Source organism: Daphnia magna, linkage group LG5 (genome assembly GCF_020631705.1).
Source record: "Daphnia magna isolate NIES linkage group LG5, ASM2063170v1.1, whole genome shotgun sequence".
Classification (NCBI taxonomy): domain Eukaryota; kingdom Metazoa; phylum Arthropoda; class Branchiopoda; order Diplostraca; family Daphniidae; genus Daphnia; species Daphnia magna.
The window spans coordinates 4,605,975-4,621,774 of NC_059186.1; the positions used below are offsets into that span (position 1 = coordinate 4,605,975).

Consider the following 15,800-nt stretch of genomic DNA (forward strand, 5'->3'; position numbering starts at 1 on the left):
CCTAGGCTAGGTAGGCCAGGTCAGAAACATGAAGTATTAATGGAGATGAATATGATATATGCAATTAATGTGTTCCCAATACATGGCAAATTTTTTATGTTTATTCCCATACCGGGAATTGAACCCGGGCCTCCTGGGTGAGAGCCAGGTATCCTAACCACTAGACAATATGGGATTAGCGTTAATAATTTTTACGATAAACACTTATTTTCTTTATCTTTATCTTATTTTTCCCTTCCGGAAACCTCTCCATAAAAACTAACCACTAGACAATATGGGATTGGCATCATAATTTTTACGATAAACGCTTAGTTGAAACTAACCCTTTACTTTTTCAACAACCCATGCTTTGCTTTACAAAGCCATGCTCGGACATTTAATAGACCAGATGTTGTTGTATTTCTATTGTCTGGTTCCCGGTGTGACGGTAGAAGCCGCCGCCACCGCAGCCATCTTCTTCTTCTTCTTCTTCTTCTTCTACTTCTTCTCCTTCTTCTGATAGCTGAAGCAAAAGCTTTGCTGTCGGAAAGCGTTATTAATTAAAAGTTAAGCGCTTTATTGAGTTTGTTGATGAACAGCGTAATTATTCCTTATGGTACAAGTAATATAAATAAGTCAGGATGGCCGAGCGGTCTAAGGCGCCAGACTCAAGGATAAAAACCTTACTTCTCCAAGAGAAGCATCAGAATTCTGGTCTTCAATGAAGGCGTGGCTTCAAATCCCACTCCTGACAGGTTTTTCTCTTGGAAGATGTACTTCCGGAGTAGATTTTTCATACGAGTCTCTTACAATAATAACAAGCGATGGTGGTATAGTGGTTAGTTTATGGAGGGGTTTCCGGAAGGGGAATAAACATGTATGGGGTGGGTGCATTTCAAAATATTCCTAAAATTACATAAATAAAATAAATGGGGAAGAGTCTACTAATCTACTGGGTATAGAGTTACTACGGGAAGAGGGGGGTTATCCTCAGCTTCGGGGTTTGGTGCACCATGATGGAAATGGGCACACACCATATCCATTGATCCCTGGATCGCTGCCAATCGGGCCTTGAATCGGAAGGCACCCCAGGATCTTCCGTTGATTCCAAGAATCGAACGGATTTCGTCGTTCCTGGGGTACCATGATCCAAGAGACCCGACAACCAGGGGGAGAATCCTCCCATGCGAAGAATATTTATCATATTTCCGCTGGTAGGCATTCTCCATACTCCCTGGTTGGTCATAGCAGACCACGACGTCGACCATCACCCGGGAACCGGATAGTTGAAATTCAACATCTGGTCTTAACCTTTGCCCGGGGATGGCATTGTTGATCGTGACGTCGTGTCCCTGCTTGACTAGCAGCGACTCCAAGAGATCTTGGATGGTGTTGTGCCTCTTGGTGGCGAGCTGGAGACCTTCTTCACAGTGGTTAAGCACATGAAACCCGGTCTCGTTTTCCTTTCCGCATCGGCGGCAACTCGTGTCTTGCTCCTGTGAGCAAAACCACGAGTGCCCCCGAAGAGGAAGGATGTCGAGCCGGGCCCTGTGAAGATATCTCCAGTCTCGGAAGGAGAGGGGCGTACGGCAGGATACCAGGCGAGCCATGTCTTTCGACTTGTCTTCCAGGGAGAGGCCAGTGGCAACTACTCCCTGGTGGCTCTTGTCGGAAATTAGGTCCCTGGTATAGCGCTGCCGAGCTACTTTCCGAAGTCCGCGGACTGCCTTGACTGGGCTTACGGAGACGTCATCGGCGACAATTCTTAGATTTTCGTCGCCGGATACATCAATCCGCACTCCCAGTCGTTTGGCAGCTTGGCGGGCAAGAGTCCAAAGATTGGACCCTGCCTCCGCGTACCTCAGTCTGTAGAGCCCCCCATCCACGGATCCCGAAAGATATTCCCCAACTGGCAACACTCCTGGATGCTCGTTTCTGAACCCTCGCCGGATGGTGTCATGGAGCTGCTCTCGGCATATGTTCCTCACTGTAGGGTCTCTACAAGTGAGGAGCTGAGCAGCCCTGGCGATGGTCCAGATATCGGCATCATCAGTGAGGCGGCATGTTCCTAGGCCCCCAACCCGCCGGTCCGCGTAGAAAAACGGGACCGTTGCGTGATTGGGAAGGTTGCAAATAAGGCCTAGAAACTTCCTACACTCAGTGTCCAGTTGGGTAAGACAGTCTTTCAGGACCCGACCCGAAAATAATTTTTACGATAAACGCTTAGTTGAAACTAACCCTTTACTTTTTCAACAACCCATGCTTTGCTTTACAAAGCCATGCTCGGACATTTAATAGACCAGATGTTGTTGTATTTCTATTGTCTGGTTCCCGGTGTGACGGTAGAAGCCGCCGCCACCGCAGCCATCTTCTTCTTCTTCTTCTTCTTCTTCTACTTCTTCTCCTTCTTCTGATAGCTGAAGCAAAAGCTTTGCTGTCGGAAAGCGTTATTAATTAAAAGTTAAGCGCTTTATTGAGTTTGTTGATGAACAGCGTAATTATTCCTTATGGTACAAGTAATATAAATAAGTCAGGATGGCCGAGCGGTCTAAGGCGCCAGACTCAAGGATAAAAACCTTACTTCTCCAAGAGAAGCATCAGAATTCTGGTCTTCAATGAAGGCGTGGGTTCAAATCCCACTCCTGACAGGTTTTTCTCTTGGAAGATGTACTTCCGGAGTAGATTTTTCATACGAGTCTCTTACAATAATAACAAGCGATGGTGGTATAGTGGTTAGTTTATGGAGGGGTTTCCGGAAGGGGAATAAACATGTATGGGGTGGGTGCATTTAAAAATATTCCTAAAATTACATAAATAAAATAAATGGGGAAGAGTCTACTAATCTACTGGGTATAGAGTTACTACGGGAAGAGGGGGGTTATCCTCAGCTTCGGGGTTTGGTGCACCATGATGGAAATGGGCACACACCATATCCATTGATCCCTGGATCGCTGCCAATCGGGCCTTGAATCGGAAGACACCCCAGGATCTTCCGTTGATTCCAAGAATCGAACGGATTTCGTCGTTCCTGGGGTACCATGATCCAAGAGACCCGACAACCAGGGGGAGAATCCTCCCATGCGAAGAATATTTATCATATTTCCGCTGGTAGGCATTCTCCATACTCCCTGGTTGGTCATAGCAGACCACGACGTCGACCATCACCCGGGAACCGGATAGTTGAAATTCAACATCTGGTCTTAACCTTTGCCAGGGGGTGGCATTGTTGATCGTGACGTCGTGTCCCTGCTTGACTAGCAGCGACTCCAAGAGATCTTGGATGGTGTTGTGCCTCTTGGTGGCGAGCTGGAGACCTTCTTCACAGTGGTTAAGCACATGAAACCCGGTCTCGTTTTCCTTTCCGCATCGGCGGCAACTCGTGTCTTGCTCCTGTGAGCAAAACCACGAGTGCCCCCGAAGAGGAAGGATGTCGAGCCGGGCCCTGTGAAGATATCTCCAGTCTCGGAAGCAGAGGGGCGTACGGCAGGATACCAGGCGAGCCATGTCTTTCGACTTGTCTTCCAGGGAGAGGCCAGTGGCAACTACTCCCTGGTGGCTCTTGTCGGAAATTAGCTCCCTGGTATAGCGCTGCCGAGCTACTTTCCGAAGTCCGCGGACTGCCTTGACTGGGCTTACGGAGACGTCATCGGCGACAATTCTTAGATTTTCGTCGCCGGATACATCAATCCGCACTCCCAGTCGTTTGGCAGCTTGGCGGGCAAGAGTCCAAAGATTGGACCCTGCCTCCGCGTACCTCAGTCTGTAGAGCCCCCCATCCACGGATCCCGAAAGATATTCCCCAACTGGCAACACTCCTGGATGCTCGTTTCTGAACCCTCGCCGGATGGTGTCATGGAGCTGCTCTCGGCATATTGTCACGTGGAATCCAAGGACACACACGTGTTAATGGATTCCACGTGAAACTCTTCTTGCGTCCTAGACTGTAAGGTCAAGTAGAATTATCTACTTGACCATCTTAACTACTTCTTCCGTATGTACTTTCTACGTTACCCTAGAAACGGGTTAGACCGTTCGTAGCGGTCATTTAGGTGTTATCTAGATGACCATCTTTCCCTAAGATTCTTCCGGCGTCACCCGGTAACAGGGTGACCCTTGCCTTTAAATACCCCGAGCCTAAGTAGGTTCGGGGCTCAGTCTTTTCTACCAAGTTTCCTTAGATTGTTCCTGCCAAATACACTCCGTTCTCCTCTAAACACCGTCGCAAGTGATCTTATTTCGTACCTCGACGTCCCCAAGCCCTTTTCCCCGTCACAATTGGTGGAGATACAGGTCGCATTTATTTTTGCTTTGTTTTCTTTTTCATCGTTCGTCTTCTTGTGATTTTTTCCCCCGGGGGGGAGTTTCATATTCCCTTTCGCTTCCTTCATCCGGCTCTCTCGTTCTGTTTCTTCTTTCGTAGAAATTCTTCCTTCCAGTCCGTTTACTCCTTATAGCAAGTTATTGTATTACCCCGTTTAAATCTTCTTTCGTTGAGCCCCGTTCGTATTTTTTATTTTATTTTTTTTACTCAACCCGTACCCAGTTTTACCCCGTTTTAAACCGTCTTTCGTTGAGCCCCGTTCGTATTTTTCACTCAACCCGTATCTCGTTTTACCTCGTCTAAACCTTCGTTCGTTGAGCCTCGTTCGTATTTTTTATTTTTTTTTATTACTATTTTTTACTCAACCCGTACCCGTTTTACCCCGTTTAAATAGTCTTTCGTTGAGCCCCGTTCGTATTTTTCACTCAACCCGTATCTCGTTTTGTCCCGTTTAAATCGTATTTCGTTGAGCCCCGTTCGTATTTTTCACTCAACCCGTATCTCGTTTTACCTCGTTTAAATCTTCTTTCGTTGAGCCCCGTTCGTATTTTTTATTTTTTTTAATTATTTTTTACTCAACCCGTACCCCGTTCTACCCCGTTTAAATCGTCTTTCGTTGAGCCCCGTTCGTATTTTTCACTCAACCCGTATCTCGTCTTACCCCGTTTAAAACGTCTTTCGTTGAGCCCCGTTCGCATTTTTTACTCAACCCGTATCTCGTTTTACCCCGTTTAAATCTTCTTTCGTTGAGCCCCGTTCGTATTTTTGTATTTTTTTTTTTTTTCTATTCAACCCGTACCCCGTTTTACCTCGTTTAAACCGTCTTTGGTTGAGCCCCGTTCATATTTTTTTTTTTTTACCCAACTTGTATTCCCGTTCACCCCATTTAATTTATCTTTCGCTGAGTCCCGTTCATATTCCTTATTCAACCCGTGGGTAATTTCACCTCGTTAAAATCGTTTTTCGTTTCATGTACTTTGTTCCTTTATCTCTCCGATCAATTTGTGAAAACTACGTATTTTCTGTGTGTTTTTCTCGGGTCTACTTTTCGTGAACTTGGAGAAGTGGTATCCCCAACGGGTATGTTCTGGTGAGGTGTTATACATGAGTGAAATAAAAAAACGATCTTCACGCTATCCAACGTGTGGACGGTCCCCCAGCCGGCGACTACATCCTGAACTTTGTTTTTCATCCCGACGTCCACAACTGGGAGACGCAGACACGGATACGGAGCAAACAGTTGCACGGGCCACACCTCAGACGCCGTCTTCCTTTAGTTCTACTTTCTCAATAGAGGCTTCGTGGGCAATACAGCACGGCACTAACGAGGATTCTTCAGACAGTTCATCAGCGGATTCCGACAACGATTCCTCGACTATTAGACCTTCCCTACCGCCCCCTTTACGTATATTCCCTTTGGCAAACATGGCGGCAAGCGTTCAAAAATTCATCGCACCCCCCGTTTTTTCAGCCTCGCCGGAAGAAGACGCAGTGGATTGGCTAGAACGGTTTGAATTAGCCGCGGCATATAATCGGTGGTCAGATGCTGATCAAGCGAGAAATTTCGTGATGTATCTAGAAGGGCCAGCTCGTAAATGGTTCCTCGTGCATACTCATCCGAATCATTGGGACGATCTACCGGTACGTCCAGACCCAACGGATCCCACATTACCCAACCTACCGGCGGCTACCGGTCTAAAATCGCAATTTTCGACGGCTTTCCGACAAGCAAATTTTTCACTAGTACAGGAGAGCAAACTCAGACAGAGGGAACAAGGAAATGAGGAAGACGTAGTGGCATATTTTTACGACATAATAAACATGTGTCGCATAGTCAATCCGACTATGTCGCAGGAGCAGCAGCTTCAACACTTGTATCGTGGATTGAAACCAACATTATTACAAAAGATCTATCCCCTACAACCAGCATCAACAACGGAATTCCTGGACGTAGCCAAATTACACGCGGAGGCCAGCAGTTTAGTTAATCGAAAAGTTCTATCACAATCGCTGTTGGCCGTGACTCCAGACGTCCCTATTTCGTCAGCAGCGGCGTCGACGAAGCTGGTCAAGGAATTAGCGGGATTGTTAACCGGTCTTCAACAAACTATTGAACAGCTCAATCACCCTCAGACAGCCGTTTTACCGCGAGGGCTCAACGCTTCGGGAGCACCTATTTGGAATCAGTCGGGTCGCAATAGAAGGACCGTGGAAGGACGTTTCATTTGCGGTTTTTGTTCAAAGGAGGGACATACGGATTCACGTTGCTTCCAAAACCCATCTTCCTCATATTATCGAGGACAGGATTTCCGATTTCAACAAAACAACAGACAAGAACAACCAGTTAACAATAACCAGCAAGGACTTTCAGGCCCACGAAATAATGTACAACAACGGCCAGTTAATAATATTCAAACGATGCCGTCTGGGGATTCACAAAATTATTCAGCTTATCCAGTTCTTCACGTCGATTTTCCTTTTCCGGATCACTATCTTCAACAAGAGACCGATGGTGATCTTGTTCCACCAACGGTTCCGCAACCTAACACCTGCCATCACCAGGAGGGCAACGGAGCTTGGAGGTCAGATACGTCCTGCTTAATTAAAGAAATTGTAACGTGTGGGCCAGTGACTACCAATGCGGTGGTTGACACTGGTGCAGCGATTAGCGTTATGTCTCCAACACTTTTACATCGTACTGGCTACCTCCTACAAGAATGGCACGGACCGGCCATTGTCCTAGCAAATGGAACCCGTGCTGTACCATTAGGGGGGCACAGATTTCCATCACATATCGCAATAAAACGGTTTCGGGAACAGCAGTAGTTTTGCCCATGAATGAGATTGAGTTTTTAATGGGAAACGACTTTTTGCGACAATTTGGACACCTTCATGTGGATTACACCGGCGAACAAGCACACGTTATTTTTGGGAACCTGCCATCTTTTGCGTTGAATTGTCCGGAACCGCCCGTTCAACACACTAAACTTTGGTCACTGGAAAGGTGTATAATTCCGGCATTTTCGGTCGTACCGATTCTTACGACTGGGGACACTCAGTTTCCCGGGGTTTCTCCGTTTACCTCGTCGGAAAAGTTGCTATCAACTAAATCACTGTCGGTGGGTCATGCAGTGCTGTTTAACGCAACACGATCGCTCCCAGTGGCCAACATTTCCGCCGTTCCGGATTGGTTAAACAAACATTCTACTCTAGGGACTCTCCAACCTTATACGGACGACGTGGTAGTTAGTGATCACCCTGACTCGTTCGATGGAGCGAATCAAGTTGTCTCAAATGGTACCCTACCGTTGGAGAAGAACATGTCAGAGACCAGTCTCGAAACCAGCATTAATCCTGACTTGCCCCCACGTATCCGGCGCAAACCAAATCTTTTCATGGCTGGACTCATCTATCTTCTGTTGCTGAAGATTTGTAACGCGCTGCCGTCGAAAGATGGCATTATAATCCGGGATACGGTAATCTTTAAAGAACAGCCTAGCATTTCTTTCAGCGAATCTTCCTGGACGGTAGTTACGGACGTCCTGCTCCATGACGCCGAAACAGCAATTGCAGCAGTAGAAGACCATCTGGCGAAACTCTCTCGAGTAGCACACGCTCATCACATGGATGGCACCAAATTTGAAAAAGACGACGTCCGTACAGCATGGAGGGACACCACCAGCTTTATGGCTGCCAATAAAATTGATAACCAAGTACGATTAATGGGTCGGACATTGAATGATTCCAAAACTCGTCTCGCAACATGTGCTCTCACATTATCGGGGGCACGGCGGCCAAAACGGGGTTTTCTGGACCTGGGCGGCTCTACGTTGAAATGGCTATTCGGAGTATCGACTCAAGCCGATCTCCAAGACCTCAATTCCCGTATCGAAGCTTTGACGAATTCGGATAAAACCGTAATACACCTGCTGGATCAACATGCGTCAATTATCAACGAGACCCTACAAATCACACGATCCAACTTGGCTCTTCTGACAGAGCTACAACATCAGTCGGAGATTTTAACACAAAGAGTAGATTACATCATGGACTACATTAAGTCTTACGAACTGATTCATGTTCAACAGACGCAATACTTCGCAGAATTAGACGCGACATTTGCAACCATGGAACACATTTTAGGGTGGCTACAGCAACAAATTGAATCATGGGAAATCGGGTTATCTGCGTTGGCCAATGGACGACTCTCGCCACAAATGTTTTCACCAACGATGCTTCAAACGGTAATAGCTGACATCAATATTAACCTCCCATTGGGCTGGGCGATTCCATCCGAAGATTTATGGGTGGTCTATCGCGAAGCACGAGTGTCAGTGGCAGTCGTTAATAATCATTTTCGCCTGTTCATCGAAATTCCTATCTATGACCATGCTCAACACTTCAATCTGTTTCAGATCATTTCCCTTCCTAAACCAACAAAAAACGGTTCACACGGGGTGTGTTTTACCAACATTCCGGATTTTTTGGCTGTTGCGCCAGATCTTGATACGTTCATCGAACTATCCAGTATAGAAATTTTAAATTGCCGTCAACTTGACAAACAACTTTGCGCTTCCCATACTGGATTCTCCAAACGAGGGGCCCGTAAATCCTGTGCTGTTGCCTTATTTACGAATGACGTGTCACAAATTGGTTCTTACTGTCAATCTCAATTCGTACAGTGGAATGGTTCGGAAGTGGCATATTTAGGCCAAAACCAATGGGCCTTTTCGGCCGTAAACCCTCATAGTGTGGTGTTCTCCTGTCCTCCGGATAACAAACGACCTCCCCCGCAAAGATTACAGTTACCTCCTATTGGATACTTCGAGGTTCCCCCGGGTTGCACGGCCAGAACCGATCACTGGATTTTTCCAGCCAGTTTGGAAGGTTCCACGGTGTCCACAGCTATCACACTCCAAATTCCGAACTTACCAGACTTTCGTCCCAATATCACGTATAATAAAGCCGCAACCGTAATCCCATTCCCGGCTACCAACATCTCTCATTTAACTCGCATGAGTGAATTATTGTTACAACAGGCAGCTGTGGAAGTGAAAGCATCAATGACGCATGACCAAATTGTGCGTTTGCTGGACTCTTCCAGTCCAACGGCCATCCATCAATGCGCTTACCCTTATGAATGGGTGGTAGCGTCTACTCTCTTAACCCTCGGTTTAGGTGGGCTGACTGTCTTCACGCTCCTCCTGTCTCGCCGGGTGATGAACCATCTTCGCCAAAGCAGCGGAGTTTACGAAATCGCCGATTATCATCCCGTACGGCCCACTAGACCCCCGACGCTGGAAGAGGACAACTGATTATTTCGTGTTGAATTGGCCTATCGGGTCGATGGCCTCTTCGTGGGGGGGATCTGTCACGTGGAATCCAAGGACACACACGTGTTAATGGATTCCACGTGAAACTCTTCTTGCGTCCTAGACTGTAAGGTCAAGTAGAATTATCTACTTGACCATCTTAACTACTTCTTCCGTATGTACTTTCTACGTTACCCTAGAAACGGGTTAGACCGTTCGTAGCGGTCATTTAGGTGTTATCTAGATGACCATCTTTCCCTAAGATTCTTCCGGCGTCACCCGGTAACAGGGTGACCCTTGCCTTTAAATACCCCGAGCCTAAGTAGGTTCGGGGCTCAGTCTTTTCTACCAAGTTTCCTTAGATTGTTCCTGCCAAATACACTCCGTTCTCCTCTAAACACCGTCGCAAGTGATCTTATTTCGTACCTCGACGTCCCCAAGCCCTTTTCCCCGTCACAATATGTTCCTCACTGTAGGGTCTCTACAAGTGAGGAGCTGAGCAGCCCTGGCGATGGTCCAGATATCGGCATCATCAGTGAGGCGGCATGTTCCTAGGCCCCCAACCCGCCGGTCCGCGTAGAAAAACGGGACCGTTGCGTGATTGGGAAGGTTGCAAATAAGGCCTAGAAACTTCCTACACTCAGTGTCCAGTTGGGTAAGACAGTCTTTCAGGACCCGACCCGAAAAAAATTTTTAAGATAAACGCTTAGTTGAAACTAACCCTTTACTTTTTCAACAACCCATGCTTTGCTTTACAAAGCCATGCTCGGACATTTAATAGACCAGATGTTGTTGTATTTCTATTGTCTGGTTCCCGGTGTGACGGTAGAAGCCGCCGCCACCGCAGCCATCTTCTTTTTCTTCTTCTTCTTCTTCTACTTCTTCTCCTTCTTCTGATGGCTGAAGCAAAAGCTTTGCTGTCGGAAAGCGTTATTAATTAAAAGTTAAGCGCTTTATTGAGTTTGTTGATGAACAGCGTAATTATTCCTTATGGTACAAGTAATATAAATAAGTCAGGATGGCCGAGCGGTCTAAGGCGCCAGACTCAAGGATAAAAACCTTACTTCTCCAAGAGAAGCATCAGAATTCTGGTCTTCAATGAAGGCGTGGGTTCAAATCCCACTCCTGACAGGTTTTTCTCTTGGAAGATGTACTTCCGGAGTAGATTTTTCATACGAGTCTCTTACAATAATAACAAGCGATGGTGGTATAGTGGTTAGCATGGTTGCCTTCCAAGCAATCGACCCGAGTTCGATTCTCGGTCATCGCAGCAAATTATTTATCTAATTTGGAAAATCATGAATATTTAGGAGTGAAGTCTGCCACCTGTTGTCTAAAATTACAGTCATGAGCAAGAATGAATTAAGTATGGAAAAAACTACAAGGAAAATGTCTGATTCCTAGGCTAGGTAGGCCAGGTCAGAAACATGAAGTATTAATGGAGATGAATATGATATATGCAATTAATGTGTTCCCAATACATGGCAAATTTTTTATGTTTATTCCCATACCGGGAATTGAACCCGGGCCTCCTGGGTGAGAGCCAGGTATCCTAACCACTAGACAATATGGGATTAGCGTTAATAATTTTTACGATAAACACTTATTTTCTTTATCTTTATCTTATTTTTCCCTTCCGGAAACCTCTCCATAAAAACTAACCACTAGACAATATGGGATTGGCATCATAATTTTTACGATAAACGCTTAGTTGAAACTAACCCTTTACTTTTTCAACAACCCATGCTTTGCTTTACAAAGCCATGCTCGGACATTTAATAGACCAGATGTTGTTGTATTTCTATTGTCTGGTTCCCGGTGTGACGGTAGAAGCCGCCGCCACCGCAGCCATCTTCTTCTTCTTCTTCTTCTTCTTCTACTTCTTCTCCTTCTTCTGATAGCTGAAGCAAAAGCTTTGCTGTCGGAAAGCGTTATTAATTAAAAGTTAAGCGCTTTATTGAGTTTGTTGATGAACAGCGTAATTATTCCTTATGGTACAAGTAATATAAATAAGTCAGGATGGCCGAGCGGTCTAAGGCGCCAGACTCAAGGATAAAAACCTTACTTCTCCAAGAGAAGCATCAGAATTCTGGTCTTCAATGAAGGCGTGGGTTCAAATCCCACTCCTGACAGGTTTTTCTCTTGGAAGATGTACTTCCGGAGTAGATTTTTCATACGAGTCTCTTACAATAATAACAAGCGATGGTGGTATAGTGGTTAGTTTATGGAGGGGTTTCCGGAAGGGGAATAAACATGTATGGGGTGGGTGCATTTCAAAATATTCCTAAAATTACATAAATAAAATAAATGGGGAAGAGTCTACTAATCTACTGGGTATAGAGTTACTACGGGAAGAGGGGGGTTATCCTCAGCTTCGGGGTTTGGTGCACCATGATGGAAATGGGCACACACCATATCCATTGATCCCTGGATCGCTGCCAATCGGGCCTTTAATCGGAAGGCACCCCAGGATCTTCCGTTGATTCCAAGAATCGAACGGATTTCGTCGTTCCTGGGGTACCATGATCCAAGAGACCCGACAACCAGGGGGAGAATCCTCCCATGCGAAGAATATTTATCATATTTCCGCTGGTAGGCATTCTCCATACTCCCTGGTTGGTCATAGCAGACCACGACGTCGACCATCACCCGGGAACCGGATAGTTGAAATTCAACATCTGGTCTTAACCTTTGCCCGGGGATGGCATTGTTGATCGTGACGTCGTGTCCCTGCTTGACTAGCAGCGACTCCAAGAGATCTTGGATGGTGTTGTGCCTCTTGGTGGCGAGCTGGAGACCTTCTTCACAGTGGTTAAGCACATGAAACCCGGTCTCGTTTTCCTTTCCGCATCGGCGGCAACTCGTGTCTTGCTCCTGTGAGCAAAACCACGAGTGCCCCCGAAGAGGAAGGATGTCGAGCCGGGCCCTGTGAAGATATCTCCAGTCTCGGAAGGAGAGGGGCGTACGGCAGGATACCAGGCGAGCCATGTCTTTCGACTTGTCTTCCAGGGAGAGGCCAGTGGCAACTACTCCCTGGTGGCTTTTGTCGGAAATTAGGTCCCTGGTATAGCGCTGCCGAGCTACTTTCCGAAGTCCGCGGACTGCCTTGACTGGGCTTACGGAGACGTCATCGGCGACAATTCTTAGATTTTCGTCGCCGGATACATCAATCCGCACTCCCAGTCGTTTGGCAGCTTGGCGGGCAAGAGTCCAAAGATTGGACCCTGCCTCCGCGTACCTCAGTCTGTAGAGCCCCCCATCCACGGATCCCGAAAGATATTCCCCAACTGGCAACACTCCTGGATGCTCGTTTCTGAACCCTCGCCGGATGGTGTCATGGAGCTGCTCTCGGCATATGTTCCTCACTGTAGGGTCTCTACAAGTGAGGAGCTGAGCAGCCCTGGCGATGGTCCAGATATCGGCATCATCAGTGAGGCGGCATGTTCCTAGGCCCCCAACCCGCCGGTCCGCGTAGAAAAACGGGACCGTTGCGTGATTGGGAAGGTTGCAAATAAGGCCTAGAAACTTCCTACACTCAGTGTCCAGTTGGGTAAGACAGTCTTTCAGGACCCGACCCGAAAATAATTTTTACGATAAACGCTTAGTTGAAACTAACCCTTTACTTTTTCAACAACCCATGCTTTGCTTTACAAAGCCATGCTCGGACATTTAATAGACCAGATGTTGTTGTATTTCTATTGTCTGGTTCCCGGTGTGACGGTAGAAGCCGCCGCCACCGCAGCCATCTTCTTCTTCTTCTTCTTCTTCTTCTACTTCTTCTCCTTCTTCTGATAGCTGAAGCAAAAGCTTTGCTGTCGGAAAGCGTTATTAATTAAAAGTTAAGCGCTTTATTGAGTTTGTTGATGAACAGCGTAATTATTCCTTATGGTACAAGTAATATAAATAAGTCAGGATGGCCGAGCGGTCTAAGGCGCCAGACTCAAGGATAAAAACCTTACTTCTCCAAGAGAAGCATCAGAATTCTGGTCTTCAATGAAGGCGTGGGTTCAAATCCCACTCCTGACAGGTTTTTCTCTTGGAAGATGTACTTCCGGAGTAGATTTTTCATACGAGTCTCTTACAATAATAACAAGCGATGGTGGTATAGTGGTTAGTTTATGGAGGGGTTTCCGGAAGGGGAATAAACATGTATGGGGTGGGTGCATTTAAAAATATTCCTAAAATTACATAAATAAAATAAATGGGGAAGAGTCTACTAATCTACTGGGTATAGAGTTACTACGGGAAGAGGGGGGTTATCCTCAGCTTCGGGGTTTGGTGCACCATGATGGAAATGGGCACACACCATATCCATTGATCCCTGGATCGCTGCCAATCGGGCCTTTAATCGGAAGGCACCCCAGGATCTTCCGTTGATTCCAAGAATCGAACGGATTTCGTCGTTCCTGGGGTACCATGATCCAAGAGACCCGACAACCAGGGGGAGAATCCTCCCATGCGAAGAATATTTATCATATTTCCGCTGGTAGGCATTCTCCATACTCCCTGGTTGGTCATAGCAGACCACGACGTCGACCATCACCCGGGAACCGGATAGTTGAAATTCAACATCTGGTCTTAACCTTTGCCCGGGGATGGCATTGTTGATCGTGACGTCGTGTCCCTGCTTGACTAGCAGCGACTCCAAGAGATCTTGGATGGTGTTGTGCCTCTTGGTGGCGAGCTGGAGACCTTCTTCACAGTGGTTAAGCACATGAAACCCGGTCTCGTTTTCCTTTCCGCATCGGCGGCAACTCGTGTCTTGCTCCTGTGAGCAAAACCACGAGTGCCCCCGAAGAGGAAGGATGTCGAGCCGGGCCCTGTGAAGATATCTCCAGTCTCGGAAGGAGAGGGGCGTACGGCAGGATACCAGGCGAGCCATGTCTTTCGACTTGTCTTCCAGGGAGAGGCCAGTGGCAACTACTCCCTGGTGGCTCTTGTCGGAAATTAGGTCCCTGGTATAGCGCTGCCGAGCTACTTTCCGAAGTCCGCGGACTGCCTTGACTGGGCTTACGGAGACGTCATCGGCGACAATTCTTAGATTTTCGTCGCCGGATACATCAATCCGCACTCCCAGTCGTTTGGCAGCTTGGCGGGCAAGAGTCCAAAGATTGGACCCTGCCTCCGCGTACCTCAGTCTGTAGAGCCCCCCATCCACGGATCCCGAAAGATATTCCCCAACTGGCAACACTCCTGGATGCTCGTTTCTGAACCCTCGCCGGATGGTGTCATGGAGCTGCTCTCGGCATATGTTCCTCACTGTAGGGTCTCTACAAGTGAGGAGCTGAGCAGCCCTGGCGATGGTCCAGATATCGGCATCATCAGTGAGGCGGCATGTTCCTAGGCCCCCAACCCGCCGGTCCGCGTAGAAAAACGGGACCGTTGCGTGATTGGGAAGGTTGCAAATAAGGCCTAGAAACTTCCTACACTCAGTGTCCAGTTGGGTAAGACAGTCTTTCAGGACCCGACCCGAAAATAATTTGTACGATAAACGCTTAGTTGAAACTAACCCTTTACTTTTTCAACAACCCATGCTTTGCTTTACAAAGCCATGCTCGGACATTTAATAGACCAGATGTTGTTGTATTTCTATTGTCTGGTTCCCGGTGTGACGGTAGAAGCCGCCGCCACCGCAGCCCTCTTCTTCTTCTTCTTCTTCTTCTTCTACTTCTTCTCCTTCTTCTGATAGCTGAAGCAAAAGCTTTGCTGTCGGAAAGCGTTATTAATTAAAAGTTAAGCGCTTTATTGAGTTTGTTGATGAACAGCGTAATTATTCCTTATGGTACAAGTAATATAAATAAGTCAGGATGGCCGAGCGGTCTAAGTCGCCAGACTCAAGGATAAAAACCTTACTTCTCCAAGAGAAGCATCAGAATTCTGGTCTTCAATGAAGGCGTGGGTTCAAATCCCACTCCTGACAGGTTTTTCTCTTGGAAGATGTACTTCCGGAGTAGATTTTTAATACGAGTCTCTTACAATAATAATAAGCGATGGTGGTATAGTGGTTAGCATGGTTGCCTTCCAAGCAATCGACCCGAGTTCGATTCTCGGTCATCGCAGCAAATTATTTATCTAATTTGGAAAATCATGAATATTTAGGAGTGAAGTCTGCCACCTGTTGTCTAAAATTACAGTCATGAGCAAGAATGAATTAAGTATGGAAAAAACTACAAGGAAAATGTCTGATT

At 46.8% G+C, this 15,800-nt stretch overlaps 10 non-coding genes across 10 annotated transcripts; 8 read left to right on the top strand and 2 right to left on the bottom strand.

Annotated features, from left to right (window-relative positions):
- Positions 1–103: 103 nt before the first annotated feature.
- On the bottom strand, positions 104–175 carry Trnae-cuc. The gene has a single exon. It is a non-coding gene; the product is annotated as a tRNA-Glu (tRNA).
- Positions 176–614: 439 nt separating this feature from the next.
- Positions 615–733, top strand: Trnal-caa. Its single transcript has 2 exons — positions 615–652; positions 689–733. It is a non-coding gene; the product is annotated as a tRNA-Leu (tRNA).
- Positions 734–2,508: 1,775 nt separating this feature from the next.
- On the top strand, positions 2,509–2,627 carry Trnal-caa. The gene is made up of 2 exons: positions 2,509–2,546; positions 2,583–2,627. It is a non-coding gene; the product is annotated as a tRNA-Leu (tRNA).
- Positions 2,628–10,624: 7,997 nt separating this feature from the next.
- Positions 10,625–10,743, top strand: Trnal-caa. The gene is made up of 2 exons: positions 10,625–10,662; positions 10,699–10,743. It is a non-coding gene; the product is annotated as a tRNA-Leu (tRNA).
- A 67-nt stretch (positions 10,744–10,810) lies between these two features.
- Trnag-ucc lies at positions 10,811–10,882 on the top strand. The gene has a single exon. It is a non-coding gene; the product is annotated as a tRNA-Gly (tRNA).
- A 232-nt stretch (positions 10,883–11,114) lies between these two features.
- Positions 11,115–11,186, bottom strand: Trnae-cuc. Its single transcript has one exon. It is a non-coding gene; the product is annotated as a tRNA-Glu (tRNA).
- A 439-nt stretch (positions 11,187–11,625) lies between these two features.
- On the top strand, positions 11,626–11,744 carry Trnal-caa. The gene is made up of 2 exons: positions 11,626–11,663; positions 11,700–11,744. It is a non-coding gene; the product is annotated as a tRNA-Leu (tRNA).
- Positions 11,745–13,519: 1,775 nt separating this feature from the next.
- On the top strand, positions 13,520–13,638 carry Trnal-caa. Its single transcript has 2 exons — positions 13,520–13,557; positions 13,594–13,638. It is a non-coding gene; the product is annotated as a tRNA-Leu (tRNA).
- Positions 13,639–15,413: 1,775 nt separating this feature from the next.
- Positions 15,414–15,532, top strand: Trnal-caa. Its single transcript has 2 exons — positions 15,414–15,451; positions 15,488–15,532. It is a non-coding gene; the product is annotated as a tRNA-Leu (tRNA).
- Positions 15,533–15,599: 67 nt separating this feature from the next.
- Trnag-ucc lies at positions 15,600–15,671 on the top strand. Its single transcript has one exon. It is a non-coding gene; the product is annotated as a tRNA-Gly (tRNA).
- The last annotated feature ends 129 nt before the right edge of the window (positions 15,672–15,800 follow it).